We start from the raw sequence: 12,452 nt of genomic DNA on the forward strand, positions 1-12,452 counted from the left end.
ATATTTACAGAAGCTTTTGCAGTCAGTTTTTATGTTCCCTGCAAGCTTCCTCTCGTACTGTATTTTCCCGCTCTAATTAAACCCTTAATACTCCTCTGTTGAATTCAAATTTCTCCCAGTCCTCAGGTTTGTTGCTTTTTCTAACCAATTTATATGCCTCTTCCTTGGTTTTAACACTATCCTTAATTTCCCTTGTTAGCAACAGTTGAGCCACCTTCCCCGTTTTATTTTTACTTCAGACAGGGATGTACAATTATTGAAGTTCATCCATGTGATCTTTAAATGTTTGCCATTGCTTATCCACCGTCAACCCTTTAAGTATCCTTTGCCAGTCTATTCTATTCAATTCACGCCTCATATCATCGAAGTTTTCCTTAAGTTCAGGACCCTAGTTTCTGAATTAACTGTGTCACTCTCCATCTTAATAAAGAATTCTACCATATTATGGTCACTCTTCCACAAGGGGCCTCGCACAACTAGATTGCTAATTAGTCCCTTCTCATTACACATCACCCAATCTAGGATGGCCAGCTCTCTAGTTGGTTCCTCGACATATTGGTTGAGAAAACCATCCCTAATACACTCCAGGAAATCCTCCTCCACTGCATTGCCGATTGACGCACAGCTACGAACTTACACAAAGCAGATCATTCCGGTGCTAGGCAGTGCCACGGTAGTCATGATCCACAAAGATTCGGAGAACAGACTGCCACTCTGGATTGTCCCAGGGGACGGGTCTACTGGACTACTGGGGAGGAGTTGGCTTGCTGTCATGAACTGGAAATGGAGCGATGTCAGTGCAATTTCCTCTGTGGAGTGAGTATCATGCTCACAGATCCTGGACAAATTTGACTCATTATTTCAAACCGGCATCGGCACTTTCATGGGGGCCAAGGTAGTGATTCACATAAACCCGGACGCCAGGCCAGTACATCAAAAGGCCAGAGCGGTGCCTTACGTGATGCGGGAAAAGATAGAAGGCGAATTGGACTGCCTGCTGAGGGAAGGCATCATCTCGCCAGTCGAATTCAGTGACTGGGCGAGCCTGATCGTGCCGGTGCTCAAGGTGGATGGGTTGGTCAGGATATGTGGTGATTACAAGGCCACCATCAATCGGGTGTCACTCCAAGACCAGTACCCGCTACCGAGAGCGGAGGACCTCTTTGCGACGCTATCCGGTGGCAAACTTTTTTCAAAATTGGACCTGACCTCAGCTTACATGACCCAGGAGCTGGTGAGTGAGTCGAAGAAGCTAACCACCATCACGACATACAAGGGGTTGTTTGAGTACAACAGATGTCCGTTCGGGATTCGCTCGGCCGCCACGATCTTCCAACGAAATATGGAAAGCCTCCTCAAGTCGATTCCAGGGACGGTGGTTTTTCAGGACGACATCCTCATCACGGGTTACGATACTGAAGAACACTTCCACAATCTGGAGGAGGTGCTACGCAGACTGGACCGGGTAGGGCTGTGACTGAAAAAGGCGAAGTGCGTCTTCCTAGCTCTAGAGGTAGAATTCCTGGGGATGAGGGTAGCAGCAGACGGGATCAACCCTACTGCGTCCAAGACAGAAGCGATCCAGAGAGCACCCAGACTCCGTAACATGACGGAGCTGCATTCATTCCTGGGGCTCCTGAACTATTTTGGTAACTTTCTTCCCAAATTGAGCACACTGCTAGAGCCGCTACACGTGCTCCTACGCAAAGGTTGTGAATGGGTCTGGGGAGACAGCCAGGAAAGGGCTTTTAAGAGAGCACGCAATTTGTTATGTTCCAACAATTTGTTAACACTATACGACCCATGTAAGAAACTTGTGTTAACGTGCGAAGCGTCGTCCTATGGTGTCGGGTGTGTGTTGCAGCATATCAATGTCAAGGGTCAGTTACAGCTGGTAGCTTATGCCTCCAGGAGTCTGTCCCAGGCAGAAAGGGGTTACGGGATGGTAGAAAAGGAGGCGCTCGCATGTGTATATGCTGTAAAGAAAATGCACCAGTACCTGTTTGGCAGGAAATTTGAGCTGGAGACAGATCACAAACCCCTAACATCCCTTTTGGCTGACAATAAGGCCATAAATACAAACGCATTGGCCCGCATACAGAGGTTGGCATTCACGTTAGCCGCCTATGACGACACAATTCGGCACAGACCCGGGCACCGAAAACTGCGCCGATGCACTCAGCAGGCTTCCACTAGCCACCACTGAGGGGGCTACCGAGCATGCTGATGAGATGGTCATGGCTGTTGAAACTTTCAGAAGCGAAGGCTCACCCGTGACAGCCCGTCAGATTAAAGTCTGGACAAATAGAGACCCGCTATTGTCTCTAGTCAAGAAATGTGTCCTGAATGGGGACTGGGCAACCATGTACAGGGCATGCCCTGAGAAATTTAAATCATTTCACAGGCGCAGGGATGAACTCTCGATTCAGGCCAATTGCCTACTGTGGGGAAACTGCGTAGTCATGCCCCAGATGGGCAGAGAGGTGTTCATCAGAGAACTCCACAATGAGCATCCGGGCATTGTCATGATGAAGGCAATTGCCAGGTCACACGTTTGGTGGCCAGGGATAAACGCAGATCTGGAACTTTGTGTTCGCAGGTGCAACACGTGTGCCCAGCTGGGCAATGCGCCCAGGAAAGCCCCCCTTAGCCCCTGGCCATGGCCCGCCAAGTCTTGGTCACGCATCCATGTGGACTACGCAGGTCCTTTCATGGGAAAAACATTTTTGGTTGTAGTGGACGCCTACTCCAAATGGATCGAGTGTGTCATTTTAAATTCAAGCACAGCTTCTGCCACGGTAGAAAGTCTATGGGCAATGTTCACCACCCATGGTCTACCGGACGTCTTGGTCAGCGACAATGGCCCGTGCTTCACAAGTACTGAATTCCAGGACTTCATGGCAGGCAATGGAATTAACCATGTCAGAACGGCACCGTTCAAGCCGGCCTCAAACGGCCAGGCTGAACGAACAGTGCAGATAATCAAACAGAGGATGCTCAGAATCCAAGTGGGTTCCCTACAAACCCGCTTATCAGGCCTCCTGTTGGCCAATAGATCCTGACCACACTCGCTCACAGGGGTTCCACCCGCAGAGCAGCTAATGAAAAGGACACTCAAAATTCGGCTATCCCTTCTACACCCCACCATGAAAGAAATTGTCGAGAGCAGGCGCCAGCCACAATATGACGACCATGACATGAATGTGAGGGCGCGATGTATTGATGTAAATTATCCTGTTTTTATCCTCAACTACACTGCAGGGCCCAAATGGCTCGCAGGCACTGTGATTGCCAAAGAGGGAAATAGGATTCTGGTAGTTAAACATACCAATGGACAAATCTGCCGCAAACACGTGGATCAAACAAAAAGGAGGTTCAGCAACCCCATAGATGAAGCAGAGGAAGAACACAATATAGAGTTCACTCCACCACAGGTGACTGAACACCGGAACCAAAGGGAGGAGAGCCCAATCACTGTGGGCAGTCTGGATAGGCCTGAGGCACGGCAAACAGCAGACACTCAGGCGAGTGCCCAACAACCGGAGCCCCGACTCAGGCGCTCTACAAGGGAGTGTAAACCACCAGAGAGACTCAACCTGTAAGACTTTGGGGGGGAGGTGATGTCATGTATTCAACCAGCATAGTAACTCATGTATAATCTGACCTAAGTTGTACACTGTGAGAACAATGACCACTAGGTGGGAGACACTCCTAATCTGGACCTTCAGGTATAAAAGGGGAAGCTCCACCCACCTTCATCACTTGAGTGCTAAGGAATAAAGGACAGGTCCCTGACTGACCTTCTCTCAAGCATGGGCCTCGTTTGCATTTATACTGTATAGTAAGGACGTATCAGTGGCCCTTTTTGTTTTTTGCCTTGGGTTTCTCTGCCCTGCACTTTTTCTATTCTCCTTTCTATCTTTTGCTTCTGCCTCCATTTTATTTCCCTCTGTCTCCCTGCATAGGTTCCCATCCCACTGCCATGTTAGTTTAACTCCTCCCCAACAGCACGGGCAAACACTCCCCCTGGGACATTGGTTCCGGCCACTTCCTTAAGTACACTGGGATGCAGACAATCAGGCCCCGGGGATTTATCGGCCTTCAATCCCATCAATTTCCCCAACACAATTTCCCACCTAATAAGGATATCCTTCAGTTCCTCCTTCTCACTGGACCCTCGGTCCCCTAGTACATCTGGAAGGTTATTTGTGTCTTCCTTCGTGAAGACAGAACCAAAGTATTTGTTCAATTGGTCTGCCATTTCTTTGTTCCCCATTAGAATTTCACCTGAGTCTGACTGCAAGGGACCTACGTTTGTCTTCACTAATCTTTTTCTCTTCACATATCTATAGAAGCTTTTGCAGTCAGTTTTTATGTTCCCGGCAAGCTTCCTCTCGTACTTTATTTTCCCCCTCCTAATTAAACTTTTTGTCCTCCTCTGCTGAATCCTAAATTTCTCCCAGTCCTCAGGTTTACTGTTTTTTCTGGCCAATTTATATGTCTCTTCCTTGGATCGAACACTATCCTTAATTTTGCTTGTTAGCCACGGTTGAGCCACCTTCCCTGTCTTATTTTTACTCCAGATAGGGATATACAATTGTTGAAGTTCATCCATGTGATCTATAAATGTTTGCCATTGCCTATCCACCATCAATCCTTTAAGTATCATTTGCCAGTCTATTCTAGCCAATTCACGCCTCATACAATCGAAGTTAGCTTTCCTTAAGTTCAGGACCCTAGTTTCTGAATTAATTGTGTCACTCTCCATCTTAACAAAGAATGCTACTATATTATGGTCACTCTTCCCCAAGGGGCCACGCACAACAAGATTGCTTATTAGTCCCTTCTCATTACACACCACCCAGTCTAGGATGGCCAGCTCTCTAGTTGGTTCCTCGACATATTGGTCAAGAAAACCATCCCTAATAAACTCCAGGAAATCCTCCTCCACCGCATTGCTACCAGTTTGGTTAGCCCAATCTATATTTAAATTAAAAGTCGCCCATGATAACTGCTGTACCTTTATTGCACACATCCCTTATTCCTTGTTTGATGCTGTCTCTAACCTCACTACTACTGTTTGGTGGCCTGTACACAACTCCCACCAGCGTTTTCTGCCCTTTGGTGTTCCGTAGCTCCACCCATACCAATTCCACATCATCCAAGCCAATCTCCTTCCTTACTATTGCATTAATTTCCTCCTTAACCAACAACGCCACCCCACCTCCTTTTCCTTTCTGTCTATCCTTCCTAAATGTTGAATACCCCTGGATGTTGAGTTCCCAGCCTTGGTCACCCTGGAGCCATATCTCCGTGATGCCAATTACATCATATCCATTAACTGCTATCTGTGCAGTTAATTCGTCCACCTTATTCCGAATACTCCTCGCATTGAGGCATGCACTTTGGTAGAATAAATCAAAGAGCAAGTTATTATTTAAATGGAGAAAGATTGCAAAGTGCTACAGTACAGCGGGATCTGGAGGTACTTGTGCATGAAACACAAAAGGTTTGTATGCAGGGACAGCAAGTGATCAGGAAGGCCAATGGAATCTTGCCCTTTATTACAAAGGAGATGGTATATAAAAGCAGGAACACTTGCTACAGTTATACAGTGTATTGGTGAGTCCACACCTGGAATACTGCATACATATGGTTTCCATATTTACAAAAGGATATACTTGCTTTGGAGTCAGTTCCGAGAAGGTTCACGAGGTTGATTCCGGTGATGAGGGATTTGACTTATGAGGAAAGGTTGAGTAGGTTGTGCCTCTACTCATTGGAATTCAGAAGAATGAGAGGTGATCTTATCGAAACGTATAAGATTATGAGGGGGCTTGACAAGTTGGATGCAGAGAGGATGTTTCCACTGATAAGGGAGACTAGAACTAGGGGGCATAATCTTAGAATAAGGGGCTGCCCATTTAAAACTGAGATGAGGAGGGATTTCTTCTCTCAGAGGGTTGTAAAACTGTGGAATTCGCTGCCTCAGAGAGCTGTGGAAGCTGGGACATTGAATAACTTTAAGACAAAGATAGACAGTTTCTTAACCGATTAGGGAATAAGGGGTTATGGGGAGTGGGCAGGGAAGTGGACCTGAGTCCATGATCGGATCAGCCATGATCGTATTAAATGGCGGAGCAGTCTCGAGGGGCCGTATGACCTGGTCCTGCTCCTATTTCTTATGTTCTCTTTTATGTTCTAATGCAGATCTACATCCTACAGGAATGTAGCTGCAGATTCCTGGCCACTGGCATCAGGCCTTCTGGCTGCTGCTCTCCAATACCAAAGATCATCCTGGGAGAAGTATTTCCAAAAATCAATGACAACTTGCCTCCATTAATCTTCTGGTTGCCCCTGCCACCCTCACAGACCCTGATACCCACAACAGGTCTCCACATCCATTTGGTGCAAAGAATTTGGAAATCTTCCCGAATTGCTTTTGAAAGGTGTACAGTTTCATATATCTGTTATATTAACATATTGTTGCTTTCCACAACCCCCTGCAATGCCTTCATGTCTTTCAAAGTATAAGGCATAGCAATCGCATTCAATATTCCAAACGTAGCCATACCAAATAAGTTTGCATAACTTGTTTTGACGTAATTAAATGTCCTTGAGATAAATCCTAGCCCTTGATTTGTCTTGTTCATATCAGTCTCACATTGATTAGATCATAAATTACATACTCCAGTCATCAACTCAGCATCCTGTGGTACCCCAGTTATTTTGTTTGCTTCATGTGGTTTCCAAGATCCCTGAAATTAATGTTAAAACAATTGACAGCTCACCCAAATAGTGACAGTAAGTGGGTTCTATAAACAGCAATAGTGACAGTAAGTGGGTTCTATAAACAGCAATAGTGACAGTAACTAGGTAATATAAATCAAATATCCAACTCGGTTGTAATGTTTATTAAAAATCACATTGAATCAGAACTTGGCAGTTTTGTGGTTCAATGCCACATCGTGTCTTATTTTCACAAGACCATCTAGTAATTTTGTGTATATGAACATAGATAAATATATGGACTTGCCATGAATAAATAATGCACACATCGATTGTAGTCTTGCCAATCTTAGTATATTTCCTGTATTATGGAGGATATATAAATCGTGGTTTTATCGTACTACAACTGTTTTCGGACAATATCTACTTTTCACCTTACTTGCCAGGGTTATTCTTTAATAGTTTTTGGTAGTAACTACTTGCAAGTTTTATTTACTGTGAAGTAAAATGACCTATATGCATCATCTACCTCCCAGAGATAAATAATTTTCATGGTGGAGCAGAGAAAAGCCAATGTAATTACATTGCTATTGTTAATTACTGTTGTTTAAAGTCTTGCAGTGATAAAATATACTTATCTTTCTCAAACACTCCTGTTATTTATCAGTATATTACAATAAAAAGTAATTCATTGTTATAAAAGGGTGCATTATAGTGGGATGATTGCTATGAATCATATAGTGTTGGCTCTAAATTATATGCAGCTCTGATATATTAATCTGAATATCATGGATGAGTTTAAGTTATTATTTAATTATGCAGTATGTTGCTTTAATCCACAATTATGTCAGTGCACGCAAAACAACTAGTCGGGTATTATGTAAAGCACTGAATGCATTCATGTTAATAACACTTGTTTTGATTTAATGAGCAACACACTGTAAACTATTTCTCATTACCCCTATTAAAACTGTATTTAGATGTACATTTGCAACTGAATATTCAGTTAAGTCTCGACATTTTTGAATTCAATTCAAAACAAAAAGATATCACAAAATATGTGAGATTAGAAATTCTATCTGATCATTGACACTAATGAAGATTGTTTGTTCTCTGGTTGCTGTATTAATCACAATAAAGCTGCTCGACTTGGATAATAATATGTACATTCCACTGCTGTGGGAAACAGTAACATTCATTCACAAAAATAAAATCAATACAAAGAAACTCTCCTTGAATCACATAATACTTCGACGTGTTTTGAATTGCCAAAGTGGATAAGAATTACTCGAGGTTGATAATAGTTTAACCACAAGGGTAGATTTTTGACTTTACTGTCTGGGCATTAAAAATCTCCAAGACAGAGCACAGAGAGGAAAATTGAGCTAGAAGGATTCTGCAAAAGTAACATAACCTGCTTATATTTCCTTTCTATTTAAATTAATGGAAGGAAAATCCAGTGGGCTCGATATAGCAACCGTGCAATTGCTCCCAGACAGATTTTCATCTCTGGGAAATCCAGATGGGAAAAAATCCCATTGGCATATTGGTTCTTCCAGATCGCCAAGGCATTGCTAGAGCTTTTCTGATACTATTTCTGAGTTCATAGACAATACTCAAATGGTAATGTCCTCAGCGAACTGTGAGAAAGCCCTAATCCTTTCTTTGGGTATTTGAATAGCGTTGGCATAAATGAGGAACATGAATGGGGTGAGAACGAATAATTGGATAGTGCAGTCTCTATTTTAACTCCAATTGACTGCTTTGCCAGGAAGTTTGATATCCATCAAATTAGTTCAATGGGGATGTTGAACTGAGGGATGGCTTATCATACTCCATTGTTGAAAGCCTTTTCCACATTCAGTAACACCACCAATATTGTTGTGTATCTGTAAAGCATGCACTCCCATGTTCCGCCAAAAGGGAGCGCATCCCCTGAAGTCCCAAGGGATCCCAGCATCCCTTGAGAAAACTGTAAATAAGCCGGCCTCTAAGGCCTGTTCCTCACTCTGGAGTGTCATAATAAAGACTGAGGTCACTGTTACTTTAACCTCCCTGTGTGCAGTCTCATCTGTGTTAGGAACACAATAACTGGTGACAAATATACGAATCTGTGGGCATCCTGGAGAAGTTCTCAGAGGGTGAGGACTGGGAAGCCTATGTCGAATGGCTAGACCAGTACTTTGTAGCCAACGAGCTGGACGGAGAAGGAAGCACTGCAAAAAGGAGAGCGGTGCTTCTCTCGGTCTGCGGGGCACCGACCTACAACCTCATGAAGAATCTTCTGGCTCCGGTGAAACCCACAGATAAGTCGTATGAGGAGCTGTGTACACTGGTTCGGGAGCATCTTAACCTGAGGGAGAGCGTGCTGATGGCGAGGTATCGGTTCTACACGTGCCAGCGACCTGAAGGTCAGGAAGTGGCGAGCTACGTCGCCGAGCTAAGGTGACTTGCAGGACAATGTGAGTTTGATGGCTACCTGGAGCAGATGCTCAGAGACTTTTTTGAACTGGGCATTAGCCACGAGACCATCCTATGAAAACTTTTGACTGTAGAGACACTGACCCTCAGTAAGGCCATTGCAATAGCATAGGCGTTTATGTCCACCAGTGATAACACCAAACAAATCTCTTAGCACACAAGTGCTAGCAATGTTCATAAATTAACTGGAACTCTGTTTGCGAGCAGAAATGTACAGGGCAAAAACCACGAGTCTGCAACTGCCAGCAGGCCTCAAGTGACCCAGATGACTAAGAGTCCGCAACAAAGGATGAATGCAAGGCAATTCACACCTTGCTGGCATTGTGGAGGCTTCCATTCAGCCTATTCATGCCACTTCAAAGGGTATGTTTGCAAGAGCTGTGGAACAATGGGGCACCTCCAACGAGCTTGCAGGCGAGCTCGTAGCCATGGAACTGGACACTGGTGCTTGCCAATCCATCATGAGTAAAAAGATGTTTGAGAGATTGTGGTGCAACAAGGCACTCAGACCAGCCCTGAGCCCCATCCACATGAAACTGAGAACGTACACCAAAGAACTCATCACTGTCCTGGGCAGCACCATGGTCAAGGTCACCTACGAGGGCACGGTGCATGAACTGCCACTCTGGATTGTCCCGGGCGATTGCCCCACACTGCATGGAAGGAGCTGGCTGGGCAAAATCCACTGGAACTGGGATGACATTCGAGCGCTATCACATGTCGATGAGGTCCCAGGTTCTGAACAAATTTCCTTCCCTTTTTGAGCCAGGCATTGGAAACTTTTCCGGGGCGAAGGTGCGGATCCACTTGGTCCCAGAGGCATGACCCATTCACCACAAGGCGCGAGCGGTACCTCACATGATGAGGGAGAAAGTGGAAATCGAGCTGGACAGGCTACAACACGAGTGCATCATCTCCCCAGTGGAATTCAGTAAGTGGGCCAGCCCGATTGTTCCAGTACTCAAAAGTGATAGCACGGTCAGGATTTGTGGCGATTATAAAGTATCTATTAATCGTTTCTCGCTACAGGACCAACACCCGCTACCTAAGGCAGACGACCTATTTGTGACGCTGGCAGGAGGCAAGACGTTCACCAAACTCAACATGACTTTGGCCTACATGATGCAGGAGCTGGAGCAGTCTTAGAAGGGCCTCACCTGCATCAACACGCACAAGGGACTGTTCATCTACAACAGATGCCAGTTTGGAATTCGGTCGGCTGCAGTGATCTTCCAGAGAAACATGGAAAGCCTACTCAAGTTGGTGCCACGCACGGTGGTTTTTCAGGATGACATATTGGTCACGGGTCGGGACACCGCCGAGCACCTAACAAACGTGAAGGAGGTCCTCCAGCGACTGGATCGCGCAGGGCTGTGGCTGAAGAGGTCGAAATGCGTCTTCCTGGCAACAGAAGTGGAGAAAGATCGCGGCGGATGGCATTCAGCCCACAGACGCTGAGACAGAGGCTATCAGGAACACGCCCAGGCCACAGAACGTCACGGAGCTGCGGTCATTCCTGGGACTCCTCAACTATTTTAGTAACTTCCTACTAGGATTAAGCACCCTCTTTGAGCCCCTACATGTGTTATTGCATAAAAGTGAGAACTGGGTATGGGGAAAAAGCCAAGTAATTGCTTTTTAGAAAGCCAGAAACATTTTATGCTCCAACAAGCTGCTTGTATTGTATAACCCGTGTAAAGACTTGTGCTAGCATGTGATGCGTCGTCGTACGGAGTCGGGTGTGTATGACAACAAGCTAACGTTGCGGGGAAGTTGCAACCCGTCGCCTATGCCTCCAGGAGCTTGTCGAAGGCCGAGAGAGCCTACAGCATGATTGAGAAAGAGGCATTAGCGTGTGTGTTCAGGGTAAAGAAAATGCATCAGTACCTGTTCGGCCTCAAATTTGAGCTGGAAACCGATCACAAGCCCCTCATATCCCTGTTCGCTGAAAACAAGGGGATAAGTACTAATGCCTCAGCCCGCATACAAAGGTGGGCACTCGTGCTATCAGCGTATAACTATACCATCCGCCACAGGCCTGGTACCGAGAACTGTGCGGATGCTTTCAGTAGGCTACCATTGCCCACCACGGGGGTGGAAATGGCGCAGCCTGCAAACTTGTTGATGGTGGCGCAGCCCGCAGACTTGTTGATGGTCATGTAAACGTTTGAAAATGATAAATCACCTGTCACAGCCCGCCAGATTAGGACTTGGACCAGCCAAGATCCTCTGCTGTCCCTAGTAAAAAAACCTGTGTACTGCATGGGAGCTGGGCCAGCATCCCCGTTGAAATGCAAGAGCTAATCAAGCCGTTCCAGTGCCGAAAGGACGAGCTGTCCATTCAGGCAGACTGCCTGCTGTGGGGTAACCGCGTAGTGCTACCCAAAAAGGTCAGGGAGACTTTCATCTCGGATCTCCACAGCACACACCCGGGTATAGTAATGATGAAAGCGATAGCCAGATCCCACGTGTGGTGGCCGGGTATCGACTCTGACTTAGAGTCCTGTGTATGGCAATGCAGCTCAGTTGAGCAATGCGCCCAGAGAGGCACCACTAAGTTTGTGGTCCTGGCCCTACATACCATGGTCGAGGATCCATGTCGACTATGCGGGACCATTTTTCAGTAAAATGTTCCTGATGGTGGTGGATGCTTTTTCAAAATGGATTGAATGTGAAATAATGTCGGGAAGCACCGCCACCACCATCATTGAAAGCCTGAGGGCTATGTTTGCCACCCACGGCCTGCCTGACATACTGGTCAGTGACAACGGGCCGTGTTTCACCAGTGCCGAATTTAAAGAATTCATGACCCGCAATGGGATCAAACATGTCACCTTGGCCCCGTTTAAACCAGCCTCCAATGGGCAGGCAGAACGGGCAGTGCAAACAATCAAATAGAGCCTTAAACGAGTCACAGAAGGCTCACTCCAAACCTGCCTGTCCCGAGTACTGCTCAGCCACCGCACAAGACCCCACTCGCTCACAGGGGTGCCCCCGGCTGACCTACTCATGAAAAGGACACTTAAAACCAGATTCTCACTGGTTCACCCCAACCTGCATGATCAGGTGGAGAGCAGGTGGCAGCAACAAATTGTAAACGATGGTCGCGCCACTGTGTCATGGGAAATGGATCTGAATGACCCTGTGTATGTGCTGAACTATGGACATGGTCCCAAGTGGATCACGGGCACGGTGATAGCTAAAAAAGGGAATAGGGTGTTTGTAGTCAAACTAGACAATGG

This window comes from Pristiophorus japonicus, chromosome 6, assembly GCF_044704955.1.
Source record: "Pristiophorus japonicus isolate sPriJap1 chromosome 6, sPriJap1.hap1, whole genome shotgun sequence".
NCBI classification, from domain to species: Eukaryota; Metazoa; Chordata; class Chondrichthyes; family Pristiophoridae; genus Pristiophorus; species Pristiophorus japonicus.